This window comes from Eumetopias jubatus, unplaced genomic scaffold, assembly GCF_037043125.1.
Source record: "Eumetopias jubatus isolate StellerSeaLion01/CBP00866 unplaced genomic scaffold, mEumJub1_p1.0 scaffold_5, whole genome shotgun sequence".
NCBI lineage: Eukaryota > Metazoa > Chordata > Mammalia > Carnivora > Otariidae > Eumetopias > Eumetopias jubatus.
In genome coordinates, this window is record NW_028274811.1 from 106790057 (window position 1) to 106806754 (window position 16698).

Below are 16698 nucleotides of genomic sequence, written 5' to 3' on the forward strand. Positions count from 1 at the left end.
TGAACTGTAATGTGTCGTACAAGCCATATTTGCTCAAGGGAAGGATAGCTGGAGGGGGAAGTAAGAGCAAATGATGAATCTGTAATCAGGTTCTATGACAATTAGGCTTCCAGGCACAATTCTTCCATTACTTCCAGTTTGCCTCTAAAAATGAGATCGGGTCAATCAAGTACCATTTCTTGCTACTACCTTGATTTCAACAAGAGTATTTAAGAGGGTTGCAAAGAAAGAATTCCCTGCATTTCTGTATATATCTGTTCTCAAAATGCTTTCATATACAACACGGTAGTTACGAGCATAGATTCAAATCTGGGTCTTCCACTTCCTAGCAGGATGATTTGTATGCAAACGATATCATTTTTCTTAGACTCAGCTCCCTCATCTGTGAAATGAATATCCTAGTAGTAGCTACTTCACAGATTTGTTGTGACTTTTAGAGATTTTATTTATTTATTTAGAGAGAGAAAGCTCACGCGAACAGGCCGTGAACAGGGGGAAGGGCAGAGGGATAGGGAGAAAGGGGGAGGGGGAGAGAGAGAGAGTGAATCTCAAGCTGACTCCACGCTGAGCCTGGAGCCTTAGGTGGGGCTCAATCTCATGACCCTGAGATCATGACCTGAGCTGAAACCAAGAGTCAGACACTTAACCGACTGCACCACTCTGGCGCCCCTTGTTGTGAGTTTTAAGTGAGATAGTGTGTGTAAGTGATGAGCACAATACCTGGCACCTAATAAATGTAGCTTAAATTTATCATCATCACTGTCATCAGCTAAGCAATTTTTATTACCCTCACTTTGAGTAGAGAAAAGTGAAACAGAGAGAAATTCAGTGACTCATGCAAGGTCCTATGCTTTTAGGAGGTGAGGGGGGGCAAAGATCTCATTTTTTCCTTGTTGTTCCCTCTAATAAACACCACACTGACCTCAATGCAAACTGTATCATCTCTATGTAAATTCATCCAAAGGTATACGCAGTTTGGGTAAAAAATTGTGCCTCCAAGCCTATCATAGAACCTTATTACAAACTTGTCATTTGCTCGGGGACCAAGAATTGTATGTCTGCTCCCTGAAAAGGACTTCTCTGAGAAAAGTCAACACATTTTCTTTGCCACTGTTAATACACATTTTACTCTGGTGTTTCCCAGGGTTGGTCACTCTCTTTGAACATATCCATACAATCTCTCCAAGTGAAGGGAAGCATTTGAAAGAAGAGAGAGATGGACTTAATACTTCAGAGCTAACTTTTCTCAAAAATAACAACCTCTTGATGAATCAGAATATAATAAGAATGCATATTACTCAAAATTGTCTGTTATTCACAATTCTGCATAAGCCCACGGCCTGAAAATTACATTATAGCCTTCTTTTCTTTAGGAAGATTTCTGTGAAAATAAAAGTGTATGCATTCTAGACACTTGTGCTTTATTCATACAAGAAAGCACTCCTTATTCCTATCTTGGCTGCCACTTCTATCCCAGACACTCCAAGTCCAGTTGATATTCCTTTACACAAAAATATTACAAGCTTGGTATCTGATTTCTAAACACAGTGGAAAGACACTACATTAGAATTAGAGAGTCAGAAATTCTATCTACCTTCCTCAGATGCAGTAAAACTTAAGTTATTTCCTCCGTACATGGGTCTTGATTTTCCCAACAGTGAACAAGGATGGTTAAACTAAATAATCTCCTGAGTTTCCTTCAGTTCTATAATTATGTAATCCTATAAATTTCAGTAGAGTGACATCTCAAGGAGGGAAAAGTATCAGAAGTGAGCAGACAAGATGAAAATAAAAAAATAGACACATATGTAATCTAAGGTAACTCTGAAATTTTCTTAAATTTCCCCTTAAAGCTAGGAGCTGGGCTTTTAGGAACATACAAGTTCAGAATTAGCTTTTTTCATTTCTGTTTGTGTTTTGGCTGTGGATTCCTGGTCCATGGAACTACAAAGGCCAAAGCCTCACATTTGAACAGGGGGAGGAACACAGACTATTTGTTTCCTTCTTCTCACTTCCTCCCCCAACCCTGTCTTTCTCTTTCTCTGTATCAGCATTATATAGTCAAACTTGGCTATATAAAATTTGTGTATGATGCTATTCTACTGTATACAGTTTTTCACATATTTCTTCCTTCACCTGCAGTGCTACCCATGGCCCAGATCTATAATATTTGTAACAACTGTATAGATGGGTAGCTCAAGGTCTCAAAGTACAATTAGGGCCCAAACTTTCTTGACTGAATATAGAGCTCTAAGGGCAATGCAAAATGGATTTATCCAGGAAGGAAGGAAATAGGAAGTGCACTTGGTCAATCACAAAGGATATTTTCAGGAGAAGAAAGTTAAATAAGTATGGAAATCCCATTCTGTTACTCCCTTCCTCTTAAGCAGAAGTGAAAGGCCCAAAGTGTATTACAATAAAAGTGACTTGAGATTTAATTATTTGAAATATGATTGTGAAAATAACTCCTGAGTAGAGTCCCTGTCTGTCCTAGAAGTGAGAGAGCAAAGGACCAAGAAAAAGAGTGAAAAACCCAGGGCAAAAATGGATTTACTAACAATATCTTATATACGTAAAGTAATTTGTAAGATGGAAGCTTTTTTCCCTAAGGAAATTTAATTTCATTATAGTTGTCTTTAGTCAAAAATTAAAATATTTTATGTTAGTTGATTTGTGTTATATTAAAGTTTACTCTCATTTGATAGAAATAGGTTTCATTTTCTCTCTTCCAGAATTTCTGATAATACTATGCTGTTATAGAAACTCCAATGAGAATAGGGTGTTTATTTTGACATGTGTTGGGTTAACTAGACAAGAAAGTCCAGAAACATATTGCCTAATTATATATGATTGTTTTACCATTAAAAAACAATATGTTTTTGAGAATGCAATGCATACTGTATGCCTCAGATTCTGATATTTTCAGAGGCTTCTTAGAATTGACATAATGAAGGGGAAGAATTGTCATAAATGAAAAAATACGGACCAGGAGAAAGCTCACACTGAAAGGTACCTGGAGATTTAGTAACAGCCTAGGGAAAGAAAACATTTTTGTGAGCACTTCTCAAAGCATTCCCTGGAAATACTTTCCTTAGGAGATGACCTGGAAAAATGAAATCTGTACTCTGTATCTATCTACCTATCTATTGGTATATGTGTGTATAAATACACAAATATATAATTAATTTCTTTCTTTCTTGGCCAAATCATCTTGGGAAATGCTCTATTAACTTCTTAGAAAATGACAAGGCATAATAGTCTGTTCAAAGTTCTCACAGGGCTAAAATAAAAGTGTGATCTGTTTAACTTTATCCTGGTACTTTGAAAATGTATTTGGCTACAGAACTTCTTTTCATGAACCATCTTTATTATCCTACAGAGCATACCACAGAAAATGCTATTATGACATCCCTCATAATTTAGAAATCTGAGGTTAGAGTGTCCTAGACTGAACAATCTCTTAGCTCAACCATTTTAGACTATGGAACGAATGATTCCCAGAACAGCTCTCAATCATTCATTCATTCACTTACTTACTCAACAAAACTGAGACTGTACCTCTGACTCTTCTCATTCTTCAAAATCCTGGCCAAATCTTATTTCTTCAGTGAATTACAGTGCACTGCCTATTAAAGAATGGATCTTTCTCTTCTTTGAGCTCCAAAAGCATTTAGCATATCCACAATTATGAAAATGATTTCTAAATCTTTTAATATTTTTAGGTCTTGATTTGATACCTAAATTTTTTAAGCTCTTCAAAAGCAGGGTCTATATATCATATACTTCAGACTTATAGACCTAATATGGTCCTGTTTTAATAAATCATCATTCACTTGACATATACAGAACACTGAACTCTCTACCCTTATGACATCATCCTCGATGGCCTGCAGTTGAGGACAGCTGTCCCCCTCCTTGAAATGCAGCCATAATAGTGCATTTCCTAGTCTGTGTTTATAAACAGGAAATTAACTGCCTTCCATCATTGTTCTAATTGACCTTCAGCTCAAGTTTGAAAGGAAAGACCTCAGCCAAATTAGAGGTTTTATTGATGGTATCAATCCATTAGTGGTGCCTTAGGTTTCATTATAATGATGCCATAGGCAATAAAGAAACACATTTCAGTAGTGTGGTTTGGGGGGAGGGTGGTGTCTCTAAAACAGGTTTCCCTCTAAAGAAGTAGGGAAGCTTTCAGGCCAAAGCTTATTTCTTGCTTGAATTCAAACCTCCAGGGGACACAAAAAGGAAATCCTAGCTAACCTGCAGAAGGAAACAGAAGTAGGTAAACACATGCTATCCAATTCTAGGCCTTTCCAAATCAGTGTAGTTAATCCTTAAAAACTGACTCACTTAAAAAAAAAAAAAAAGTCAAGATGTTAACTGGCCTATGCTAACTTTCAAGACACACAAGAGGCTCCTAGTACTACCTCCCTGTGTAAAATGTAGCTGCTGAGTTAGTTTTTGAGGCCCAGAGAAGACAAGTCCTCCAAGGACACATAGACACAATGGGAAATGCCTGCCACATCTCTTGACTTTCACTTTGTCCAATGTCTCTTAAACTAAGAGACATTATTTTTTAAACAAATCTTCCAAGTGATTCTCCTGCACACCAAACTTTGAGAAGCATTATTGTAAGGAATTTGAGTGACTGGGAGGGTAAAATGGACTATAAACTCTCCACTTAGACTGTAATCTTTCTTTTAGACAACAGGACACTTGAAAGCAGGGAACTTGTTTATATTATGTCTATATGTCCAAGCATTGAGAAGAGTGTGAACTCTAAAACATACACATAATTACATACTTATGAAATGGTGAATAGGAAGAAGGAAGAACAGGAAGGGCATAAGAGATTATTTCAGCTAGGGTGCTTGGACAGGGTTGATTATTTTTCTTGAGTTGGCACCCAATCAAGAGCTCCCCTCCCACCTCTTATATGCTATCTGTTGAATGTAAAATAAGATAATCTCAATGTTTTCTGAAAGGTTTTCTTCACGATTCAGGTTAAATCCTTTAAAAGAACACACACACACACACACACACACACACACACACACACACACACACACACCCCTTAGCCTCTAATAACCCCCTGCTAAAATTGGCATCTTCCTAAACAGTTTTAAGTTTTGAGAGAAAGTAAGAAATTAAAATGTATTGAAAGCCTACCATGTGCCAGTTATTGGGTTCAACACTTTACAAAGGTTCTCCCATGTGGTAGCCATAATACCCTTGAAGGTAAATCACCTCTGTCCCTGTTTTACATATGATGGTGATGATGACGAGTGTGTTCTTATAAGGTAGCTATGTTTATCCTTTATATAAATCATCTCATCTAATTTGTACAACATCTACATGTGTCTGTATATATGTATATATATATATATATGTACACACATATATATTCACACACATATACATACACAATATTTTACAAATAAAAATCTGAGGATACTGTATGGTGACTAACATAACATAATAAAAATAAATAAATAAGTAAACAAACAAATAAAACATAGTAAAGGAAAAAAAAATTCTGAGGATGGAGACGTTTATCAAGGTACCAAAAGCCACACAGCTAGGTTGTAGGAAAGCCTGGTGCAGACTGAAGGTCTAACTCCACTGGTTGCACACACATATCCCAAATGAGGAAACAAGGTGAGAAGGGGTCAGTAGTCTCCTGCTCCTAAGCTCCCAAATGGGGAATGCACGTCTCCCAACCAACCGTGAAGTACCCTTTCCTATCACTACCTCGAGAGTCACAGGGCAAGGATTCTATTTTTGAATCTTCTGAGGTTACTCTGTGTCCCAGCCTCAGACACCACAGGGAAAGGAACTTTCAGGCAAAGGTAGATATAACAGTGGGGTCAAAATGGAAAGACTTTTATATTACATCCAGGGATGTGATATTTGATACATTTTTGGATCAATGTGTCAAATATTTACTGTTTTGTGCTTTTTATTGGAATGGTTTCTTGTTTACTTAACTTTTTAAGATTGTAAAATTAATTAAAATTCCCCTGAATAACTACTCTATATTTAATCAGTAAATGTCAAGTCAGCTTTTTATATATGACAGAATTATTTTAGGGAACTAAAAGTATAGCAGTGGTAACTAACTTGAAGAAAGTAAGCAGGTTTAAAAAAAAAGATCTTCACAGAACTATTTGTGTTATTAAAGAAAAACAAGGTGTTCATACTGAAGTCTTCACTATTTAGAATAAATACAGCTTCTAAGTGGGGTATAATCATTAAACACAGAGGGTCACACATGAGAAAGCAAATAAGAAAGTTAACAAATGTGCTTTTAGTCTGTGTTCCAGTAAACTGTAGATAAATGAGCAATGCAAAAACCTAGGAACTGAAAATAACTGAAAATATTTCCTGAGGCAGTGGCTCCAATCAAGACATGTTCACTAGGACCAAATTATTTTTGGATTGATGTAGTTTTTTATTACAGTATATAAAATGCAATTTTGTCTATATTCTAACAAAGCAAATGTGATTACTAAATGTGCTTTAATTCAAAATTTGAATTGATGAATGAAACTTGCCATGTGTATTGTTTTCCTAGAGCTCCAGAACAAAGTAACTACTAAAGAGGATGCCTTAGAACAACAGAAATGGGTTGTCTCACAGTTTAGAGGATCTAAGTCCCAAATGAAGGTGTTAGCAGGACCATGCTCCTTCTGAAACGTCTAGGGGAGAAGCTTCCTTGCCTCTTCTAGCTTCCATTTACCCCAGGAGTTCCCTTTTGCTTCATGGTTCAATCCTCAGTTTATTTCCTTTTGCATTTTATTTTTTTTAAAGATTTTATTTATTTAGTTGAGAGAGAGAGAGTGCATGAGCAGGGGGAGAGGCATAAGGGGAAGCAGACTCCTTGCTGAGTGAGGAACCTGACGCAAGGCTCAATCCCAGGACCCTGCAATCATGACCTGAGCTGAAGGCAGATGCTTAACTGACTGAGCCACCCAGGCGCCCCTCCTTTTGCATTTTAGTACAAGCAGCAAGAAGAAACCATGCTGTACCTTCCATACTTGCTTGGAAATCTCTTCACCTACATATCCAAGCTCATTGCTTTCAATTCTACTTTCCTTCCAATAGCAGAACATAATTCAGCTGAGTTCCCCATCACTTGATGGCAAGAATCATCTTCCCTGTAGTGTCCAATGGTATGTCCCTCATTTCTGAGATCTCACCAGAAGCATCTGTAACATTCATATTTCTAGCAACACTCTCTTCATGACAACATAGGCATTTTCTAAGACAGTAAAAGCTTTCTCTACAACTCTCCTTTCTTCCATCTGAGCGTTCACCGGGGTCATCTTTAACATCCGTATTTCTACCAACATTCTCTTTGGGGCAATCTAGACTTTTTGTATCAAGTGCCTCAAACTTCTTCCAGCCTCTCTTACCCAATTCCAAAACTACCTTTGCAGTTTTAGATACTCATTACAGCAGCACCCCACTTACTGGTACCAAATCTATATTGCTTTTCTAGTGTTGTTGTGACAAAGTAACATGAACTGGGGAGCTCAAAACAACAGAAATTTATTTCCACCGTTTTGGAGACTAGAAGTCCAAATTCAGAGTGTCAGCAAAAACATGTCTCCTCTGAGACTCTGGGTAGAATCCTCCCATGGTTCCAGGTGTGGGCCTCCATCCCTGGCATGAGTCCAATCCCTGCCTCTGTTGAGGCATGACAAGGGTTGGACTGCCATGTGTCAGTCCAATCCCTGTCTTCATCGAGAATTTTTATCTCCTTATAAGGATACCGGTCATAGTGGATTAGGGCCCCCCTAAAGACCTCAATCACAGGTACTGGCAGTTAGGACTTCAACCTAACTTTTTGGAGGGACGCAATTCAATCCATAACAATGAGTGTGTAAGTATCAATTAAGTCTCTCAATTCCAAATTCACGCTTTGGTACATGCTTTTTAATGATGGCCACAATTTCTTTAGGCATCCCTTCTCTATGGTGAAGATGTTGTTGAGTTTTTTCTGGAGGGACCATGAGGGAGGAAGGTCTTTTGCTCTTTTTGCCCATTTCACAGTGGATCGGCACTGTGGGTGTGAGGACTTCTAGCGGAGCTCTGACACAGCCACATGCCCACAGTACCTAGTCCCTTAGCAATATTGCAGCCTCTCCCTGGCCTGACAATAACCCATCGGTGGCTCTCTTGACAGGGACACTGTATGCTCCAGATCTCCTGCCTTCACAGAGCCCCGGTTCTCTCTTTCGGCCCACACTCAACTTTCTCACAGTTAGGTCCCCACTCTTACCCCTGTACCATCATTCCTTCTGGAAGTCCATGTTTGGCTCCCTAGTACCCTGGGACCTTCCCTCTGTGCATACTCACACCACCAGCTATTGACTGACTGCACTCCATTTGCACTCCAGAAGGTTGATGCTTGACCAGTGACTACAGACCAGTTCTGATCTGGACCAACAGGCAAACTTCTCTGCTATGCAGTGATCAGAACTCCACCTTGTCCTACAAAGTCTGACCCTAACCTTGGGAAGAGGGTTCCCTTCCAAGTTTGGCCTTCCTTAGGTGCTCTCCCTCAGTCCTGGGGTACCACATGGAATTTCCTTAGGTCTTTGAGTTTCTCTTTTATCAGCATTTAATAACTCTTTACATTAAACTTCTCCTCTTTAACTTCCTGCATGGTCTTTATCTCATGATTGGATCCATACTGATATAATAAGTTTTTATACAGATTTCTTATGTGTCCACTAGATGCACAACACAATGGATCTGAATGACAAAATAATAGCATCTTGGAGTTGGGAAGCAAAATAAAAGATCTTGAGTTCAGTCCCTCCCAACGTAACATATCCTTTTTTTAAAAAAAAAATTAATTTTATTCAGGTATGAGTTAAACTCATTCAAATGCATCTTTTTTAAAGTATACAATGCAGTGATTTTAGTCAACTCTATATACCTGTGAAAACACCACGCCATAATCAAGATGCAGAACATTTTGATCCCGATACATTCTTCATGACCCTTTGCCATCCATTCCCTCCCACAACCCTCATCCCCAGGCAACCACTGATGTGCTGTCACTATATATTAGTTTTCATTTTCTAGCATTTTGTGCAAATGAAATCATGCAATATATCTTTATTCCTTTGTGTCTGGTGGCTTTTGCACAGTGTATGATTTGGGGATTCCTCCATGTTGTTGCATGTATCTGCAGTTTGTTACTTTTTATTGCCGAACAACTTTGCTCTACAGATGCACCATCTTTTGTTTATCCCAGGTCTTTCACCCCTGGCCCTACTGCCATGTGGGCCAGATAATTTTCATCCTCTGTATCACTGGATGGTTAACAGTCTCCCCAGTCTCAAGCCAATAGATGCTGATAGCATTCCCTTTCCCCACTGGGACAAACAATAATGTCTCCAATTGTCAAATGTCTCCCTGGACAGCAAAACCACCCCTGGTTGGGAATATTGATTTACCCACTCACCTAAATGATGGACGTCTCGGTGGTCTCCAGTTTTCAGCTACTATGAATGAAGCTACTGTGGACATTCATGTTCAAGGGTAGCACTTCCTTTTATAGCACTCATGATACACAATTTTCCGGTCTCTAACTGAACACTTTTGATGGCGGGGTACTCGCTACTTTGCAAAAGAGCTAGTTCTATAACTGGACACTGCAACGTGGTTCCTATGATGGGGAAATCTATCCATTTGCTCTACACTAGAGGCTTCTATGGATGATCCTGTTTTCTCTTCTATGTGACAGTACTTCCCATGGTAGATTATCTTATTTCTCCTCTGATTTTTATTTTTTCTTTTCAGGATAAAAAGTTTTAGTTTCTTCAGCCTCCCTTCATATACCACAGTGCTATTTTGTTTGCCTTCACCAGGACACAACTTCAACTCAGCAAGGATACTTTTAGTATGCAATATTCAAAATGAAGTAAAAAACTCCAACTACTATCTAACAGTATAAATAAAAGGAGGAATGTTCAGTCATTAAGTAAAATTATCCTACTTACTGTAGTTCAGGATTGAGTTGGTTTATTATAATTTATGGTTAAATCAGCCTATCAGCCTATCTAACTTTTTCTACATAAAGTACTGTCAATTAGGGTCTCCTTTATCCCATTCTTATAACTATTTTGGAGACAGCATAAATACAAGATTTCACATTTCTCTAAATTACCTTTCCCCACCTTGTTCATATGAACCCCATTTCAACAAGTCATTGTTCATCTGAATCTTGATTGTGTCATTCAGGGCAGTATCTTGGTTTTGCAGCACTCAGACGTTATTTAAAATAATTTCTAACTCTTCTACAATTCAAGATAAATGTTGAAGATGAAGAGCCTAGGGCCCTGTTGGCTTCTGTTGATCTGGTGTGTCTTCTGAAAACCATGGTGGCTAAAGAAAGGAGAGGCTGTTGTCAGGGTCACTTAGAAACTATCACAGAACATTTGGTTCCTGCAGAATTAGGGAGCTGTTTTCCACGTATAAGAAGGGACTTTGTTTCTTCCTGTCAAAAAGCTAGTAGCTTAAAAAGCCTGTTAACTGTGTAGCACAATCTGAAAAACAGGTAGAAGTCACGTTGATAGTGTGGGCAGAGAGGAACGTAGAGACTTATAGCTTATGTTATGCCAACAGCAAGCATTGTGTGAGAAGGAAATGCCAGAAAAACTTAATGAGAGGCTGTACCTTGAGCCTGGCTTCTGAAGGACTGCAGGGACCATGAGCTTTCTGTGAGGAGAATGAAAAGCTGTGATGCCAAGAAGCAGACCTTGGAACCCAGATGAGCATGTGACTAGACTCCAGCAGTGGGAACACAGGTGAAGAAGAGTAGGTAAGGCAGGGCGAGGCAGTGAAGGTACTGTGCCTATATGTAGTGACCTACACCAGGATTCAAATCCATACCACACCCTGTATCAGCTGTGTGACCTCTGGCAAGAGAAGCAGCCTCTCTCTGCCCTAGTTCTCTCATCTATAAATCCACAATACGTGTCCTACAGGGTTTTGGGGAGAATAAATGATATGTCATTAAAATCTTCAGCAGTGCCCGGTACAGATTAAGAGCTCAATAAAGGTCAAGTGTTTTATTACCCACCAAGGAACAAGGTACAGACATTCTTGTTAGCCATACTCAGTTGAGTATGTCAATGATTTCTCCGTGCAGATAAAATCTAGTATAAATAATCACCATGTACCATGTTGTAGTTTGATGTTCTAGTTCACAGTCAGGTTAACTATTCATTCAACTCAGTACTACGCTCAGCACTGATGCAACTAACTTTTCAGTCCTTTGTCTTTTTGGTAGAATCCTTTGTTCTAAAAGCTCCTCCAGATTTTGTACCAAGTCATACCCAAGTCCACAGCAGTTGTGCCCGAGATTGTGTCCACAGCAATTCCAAGCCCACCGGCCCACTGTAAGGACTCCATTCTTAGAACATTGCTCCATCATTGGCTCATGGACTTCCACTGAAAACTGCTGTTAAGATTTCAGGATTCAGAGTGGACAGATGTAACATGTCTCCAAAGTCCCTTAAGAAGGTGGGTAGTGGGTAGTGACTGAGCATATTATCTGCTAAACATACTTGTACAAACACCACTGGGACCTCCCTGTTGGTTGACTTCCATGCATTAATCAAGGCCCCTAGGGTACAACTGTTCAGCCAACTGTGAACTCACCTAATTGTCCTGCCATCTAGACCATATTTCTCCATCTTATCCACAAGTATGTAACAAGAGACTTTGTCAAATGCCTCGCTAAGCCTAGATCCAAAACATCTATGGCATTAAACTGATCTACTGACCAAGCCCATTAATTCTTAGCTGAAAAATGTTGTTGGAAAATGGTGTGAACTCACTTAAAAAAAAAAAAAAGGAAGGAAAAAGAGAAAGAGTAGATTACACCAATCTGTCTGCCCATCTCTGGAAACAGAAAAAAAGAGGCTAATTTCAGGAATGATGAAATTCTGAGGTAACTTTTATTTATGTTTTGCTCATTTGCTCTTCAAAAATTTCTACAGTATGTCTGTATTATCTTAATATAAAAAAAGTTTTCTCCAAATTCTAAATATATGGGTAGATAGAATTTGCTTCTGCCATTAAGTTCCATCTACACTCTTAGTTTTCATTTAAAAACTGAAATTCCACAAAATATCTAAACTCTATGACTTGAAAACAAATGCTAGTGTTTTGTGAACAAGAAGATTCTCCTAGCCACTCAATAATAACAGAAAACAACAAAAATACTGTTTTTTTCTAATCTCTTAATCTGGAACACAATCATTCTTTCCAAAGAGGAGTCAGAGTTAATCCAAGTGGTCTTTTGGTGAATGTCTCAGCTTGCTGTGTACTGTCTTTGTTATCTGACTTATGTGCAGTTGCAGGGAAAATGGAGAGCAAGTTTTGGATGACTTTTTAACACATGATTAAGAACTCTATGAATCAAATTCCCTGTCTTTAGCAACTTTATTCTCGTCAAGCCTTCCCATCCAGCATGCCCAGCACACCGTGTTAGAGCCTCGCCAGTCTTTAAGCACCTGTCCACATTTCCTTGCTCTGCACTTGGGTTCCCACTGATGGTGTGGACATGAAAAATGGCCTGTTTTCGGCAATCAAAACAGCCAAGCTGCCAGCAAAGGAGGCAAATCCAATCTCCAGGAAAAAAAAAAAAAAGGTGGGGGGCAATCAAAGTTGCAGGCCACCTAAATTTTCTGAGAGGAATAAGACAGAACGATATTGAAATATGGTATCAAGTGTTTACAGGGCTGATCTGACCAGCTGCGGGGGGGTGAAGGATAGTGAAAAGAGCAAGCTCACAATAAGTTGGCTCCCAGACACGCTCATCCTCCCTCCCATCTGGAGAACACACCATTTCAGGTTTTCAGAACCTAAAAATAAATATAACCATCCATCTTAACGAATCTAAATAACCCCAGCCTTGTACCACAGAATTTGGAGTAGGCCTAGCTTCGGAGAAATTATGAAGTTAGTCAAGTTTCTTTTTTATTCTCTTCAACTTCCTTTTTCCTTCCTCCTCATGGATTATTATTAGGCCTCCTCATCCTTCCTTGCCTAACTCCCTTTTCTTCATTCCTTTATTAACTCATTCATTCATTCATTCATTCATTCATCCAATTTGCAAACACATATTGAATGTGCTAGGTGGTGAAGAAATTCAGACTCAGTTCTGCCCTTACAAAACTTAGTCTAGTTTGAAACAAACATGACCCAAATAACCTGACAAATAAAGATAAATTAGAAATTGAGAAGAAGTAAAGAAACTAGCTTTATTTAGTTTAATCAACTTATCTGATCATACCACCCTTTTTTAGAGTAAAACTTAACTCAATCCTACTGACCTGATCTTTTGGACACACTATTAGCAACTGAGGCCTCAATCATGTACAGATGTTCTGAGTGCTTTGATAAGGCCCTTACGAAAAGCAAAGGAAGAATTTGAAGCCTTCTTGCACATTTGAAGCATTCCTGTTCCTTCCCATTTACATTGCTATGACAGTTGCCCATCCTTAGAATGGGCAACTTTTAAGTTTGTGTATATGCTGAAATGTCCTGAAAATGTTCAGGCAATGTGAGGCTATCTTAAGCCTATCTTTCCAGTTCATGTTGCTATACTCTGTAAAAAGATAGCATTGCCAGCAGTGTCCCGTGGAGAGCTTGCTGCTTAGTGTTGTACCATAGAGCATACTAATAAAGAAATTGCTTTCTGTCGTCATGTTCTGATTGAGAAATCAATATAATTCATCCCCGATAGAGTGTTTCTAATTAATGTAATCTCATTTTACTTTGTGCGGACTCAGGTAGCTGGTCAAACTGAAACTGAGGTCTATGCAACAAGTACAGCACAGGGCTTAGTCAACGAACAGAGCTAGAAAGTGAATGGGAGGGCTTTGGGGGTGTGAAATTTGGACAAGCTTTTGAACAGTTGGAACCACTCAATGATAGTCACACCACAGGTAGTTCCAAGTTCCAGTCACTGGGGGACTTCAAACATAGAAAGGATGAGTAGTGTTGAGGGTGCTATAAAATGGGATTTTTCAAAGTCAGAATAGAGTGGACACCAAAAGTATAGACTTCTATTCAGACAGACCTGGGTTTGAATTCTGTCTCCTAGATTCGAAAACTAGTTTGACCTTGAGCAAAAGTGCTTAACCTCACTGACCCTCATATTTTCCTCTCCTGAAAAATGGAGATTAAAAGCAATGTCTAAGAAAACAACCTGATTAAGAAATGAGCCAAAGACCTTCACAGACACCAAATAAGATATACAGATGGCAAATAAGAATATGAAAAGATGCTCCACATCATATGTCATCAGGGAAATGAAAATTAAAACAATAACAACAAGATACCTATTAGAAGGGCTAAAATCCGGAACACGGACAGCCTCAATTAAGAGCAAAGATATAGAGCAACAGGAATTTTCATTCATTGCGGTAGGAATACAAAATGGCAGAGCCACTTTGGAAGACCATCTGGGTTTCTTAAAAAAAAAAAACTAAACACACTCTTATTGTATATGATCCAGCAATGATGCTTCATGGTATTTACCCAAAGGAGTTACAAACCTACAAACCTACACACACACATACACAAAAACTGGCACAAGGATGTTTATAACAGCTTTATTCACAACTGCCAAATCTTGGAAGCAACCAAGATGTCCTTCAGTAGATGAATGGATAAAGAAACTGGTACATTCAGACAATGGGATATTATTCAGCGCTAAAAAGAAATAAAGTATCAGACCATGAAAAGACATGGAGGAAACTTACATGCATCTTATTAACTGAAAGAAGTCAATCTGAAAGGGCTACATACTGTATGATTCCAACTCTGTGACATTATAGAAAAGGGCACAAATGTGGAAAGAATAAAAAGAATGAAGAGGTCAGTGGTCTCCAGAGGTTGGGGGTTTGGGGAAGAGGTGAGGAATGAAGAAGAAGACCACGGGGGGTTTTTAGGGCAATGATACCATACACGCATCATTACACATTTGTCCAAACCCATGGAATGTACAACACCAAGAATGAGCCCATATCAAAAACTATGGACTATGGGGGACTATGATGTGTGAATGTAGGTTCAGCATTAATTGCAGCAAATGTACCCTCTGGTGGAGGAGGCTGTTGGTAGTCGGGGGGAGGGGAGCTCTACAAGTGTGAGGACACAGGTATATGGGAAATCTCTATACCTTCCCCTCAGTTTTGTTGTGAACCTTAAATGCTCCTAAAAATAAAGTCTTAAAAATATATCTACACCTCACAGGGCAGCAATGAAAATTAAATATAATGTAGATAAAGCATTTACCATGATACATGACTTATGGTAAGTACTCAATAAAAGGTAGTGATTATTACTTTCAAAAAATTTTAATGTTATCTTTCTTTAAGTAACATCTAGGTTGTCCATTAGGGTATTTATATTCGACAAGGCATGCCAACATTACAAGAGAAAGATGAATTTTGATTAGGGTAACATGACCATAGCAGCACCAGATAATGTGGTTAGGAGATTCAGGAAGTATGAATTATTCCTGGTCACACTGCTGTGTTCTTAGAATACCAAATAAGCACTCATTTGTGTGTTATACTGCATTCGATTCAATGTTACAGAAATTTCCATTTCAGTATGTCCAAAATGGCCAGATCCCGACAATTTTCTATCTCTATGGGGACAATACACCCCCAATCATACCTCCCCATCTTATGGTCTAAAGAAAGATTTGATGGTGGGTAGAAGCAAATTAACTTCATTGAAATATTTACCTGTGTGATTCCATAGGACTCCCGATAAATCACTGTAAATTTCTTCGTGGACAATTAAAAAAGTTACTTTATCCCATCTCTGGAATCATATCTGTATTTGTTCAATACCAGTTATGTGTTCTGGAAACTATTCTGGGAACAGTGTATGTGGTCTCTGCCACTGCTTGTGGAGACATGGGGGGCTAAAGCCCTAGGTCAGTCACTATTTGATGCATAACCTTAAGATACATGTTTAATTTAGCCAGGCTTCAGTTTCTCCATCTATAAAATGAAGTAGTTGGAGTGGAGGCCTTCCAAATCTTGGCCAACTCTACAATTCCTTAATTCTATAGCTGGGCTCTCATGTGAGGAGCTTGGGATTCATATTCTTTCCCACATTATCTCATCCTCATAAAATCATTCCATCCCAGGAATTTTACCAAGGGCTAATTTGTACAACAACTATTCCTACTCAGCCAGCCTTTTCCTGGATCCAGCTCTTTCAACCAGGGAAAGGAGGTAGAACTCTGACCATCTGTCCCTCTCCACTACTGTCTGTGTTTCTGAGTGGGCACCTATGATAAATTGAATCAGGAAAGTAAACCTGTTGGGGAATATCACAAAACATACTGCAAAACCAGAAAATAAAAAGGGGCTTTTGAGTAAGATTTGTTTTCCTCTACAATCCTGAAGTTGGCCAAAAGCCTGGGCTTTTCCTTCTTTTTCACCTTGCATTAGTAGCGCCATCTTGGTTGTCTTCAGCCATCAAATCTCCCCCTACCCTTAAGGTCCATCAGAATCTTCATGCATACAGCAAATTCCTCTTACCCCTACTCCTAGGCAAATGCCTTTTTGACTCACTTTGTCTTATGATACCTTTTCCCAAACATCCCTAACTTTTCTTGTGTCTATAAAGGACGTTTATTTTTCCTGC

General features: G+C 38.8%; 1 protein-coding gene across 1 annotated transcript in view; it reads right to left on the reverse strand.

Moving 5' to 3' along the window:
• SGCD (sarcoglycan delta) overlaps positions 1–16698 on the reverse strand; it is a 360172-nt gene that overhangs the window by 256826 nt on the left and 86648 nt on the right. The window lies entirely within an intron of this gene.